Raw genomic sequence first — 1,691 nt, 5'->3', positions numbered from 1 at the left:
TTTTGAAAACAATTTAGTATAGACAAATGACCCTCCAAGATATTTTGGTTGAAATAATAACATAGTCTGAACCAGATTCTTGTAATTCAACTAATAATCTTTCTAACATTGGGAGAAATAAATCTAATCGATAAACGGGTGGTCCTACTCTTTCGTGCCCCTTTTCTTTCAAAAATTTGAAATCTCTAGTGTCATCATAGCTGCTGCTTCGAGGATGGTGGTGAAGACGGAAACCATTTAACTTTAGTTTTGCTGGAGTTATTGAATTATTTAGCCATGTTTCTGTTAAACAAATGATATCACCTTCTAGCATTTTCCTGTGTTTCTGTAAATCCTCTATATGAATAGATAAACCCTGAACATTGTGTAAAATTATATTAGTATCAGTTGATATGGTCTCGTTTTCGGGTTTTAAAAAAGTATCCATTGCTCCTAATGCCGATACAATTTTTTCATCACAATATATGTTTTTGTCTGTAAAATCTTGTATTGTAAGACCCTGTAATGTTTTAACTCTGCTTAACTCAACATAGGCTTGACCAGCTTGGAATATTTTATTTTTCGAGACTCAGACCTTGTACTTTGTGAATAGTAACTGCATAGGCGAGATGTAATGGGAACTGGCGTCTAACATCGCCCTTATAGTTAACATGAGGGCTTTCATATCTCTCAATAACAATACTACCACGTGGTACATTTGGCGGAAGTGGAACACTGTCTTCATTTATTCCAACTTTAGCATTATCAAATTTTACAAAAATTTTGTCAGTTTGATTATTCTGATCAGTTTGAATGAATGTTACTTGACCAAAACTTCCATTTATCAAGCCAGTAGAAACATTTAAATTAATTACTAACAGAACTTTTGACCCTAGACGTATTTTTAAGCAAGACACTAATGGTGTATCAGTCACTTTAACACATGTGGTTTTAAGCGTCATTTTACCGGTTCTAACATCTTTTGAATAATCTAGAGCACTGATGGACACAGAATTAGGGCATTTTTCATCAATCATTCTAGAATTATAATCATCATCACTGCTCTAAATGAGCGTTTGTTTAAATATTGTAAGTGAAAATATAGCACAACTCGAAAAAACATGTGAATTATTATAGAGCTAAAAGATTATGTAGTCAGACTTATTTATGTATGACCTATAATAAGCTTAACAGACGACAATAAATGTTGTTTGCTTTCATCCCCTCAGCATAACACCAATAACCAAAAATTGCTGTATAATGTATCTTGCAGATAGAGTTCTATTAATGGTACAGACAAACAGACCAAATTCGAACTGGTTGATGTATCAAAAAGTCACTGCTCTAAATAAGTGTATGTTTTATTATCATAAGGGGAAATTTTACAAAACATTAAAAAAAAAAACTGTGAATTATTATAGAGTTGAAAGATAGTGTTAAGAGTGAAGAAGTTCCTAAAACTTCTATGTAAAGCACTGGCCAAGGTCACAAATAAAGAGATAAATGTTCAATACAAGATAAGGTGAAGTTAGCATAGTTAGTATTAAGTTAAAAAAACAACCAGTCCATAAGTCCATTTGGAGCCACTGTTTGCAGTTGGTCCATCCAGTAGCTTTCTCTCTGTAATCGTTTGGTTTTTGGTTTGATAAGATCAGAGTCAGGAATTGATTCAATAGGCATGATAAGTAGGTCTTCAATGGAATGGTCAGGTC

The sequence above is a fragment of the Lottia gigantea genome (genome assembly GCF_000327385.1).
Source record: "Lottia gigantea unplaced genomic scaffold LOTGIsca_143, whole genome shotgun sequence".
Classification (NCBI taxonomy): domain Eukaryota; kingdom Metazoa; phylum Mollusca; class Gastropoda; family Lottiidae; genus Lottia; species Lottia gigantea.
Note: the sequence above shows the minus strand (reverse complement) of the source record.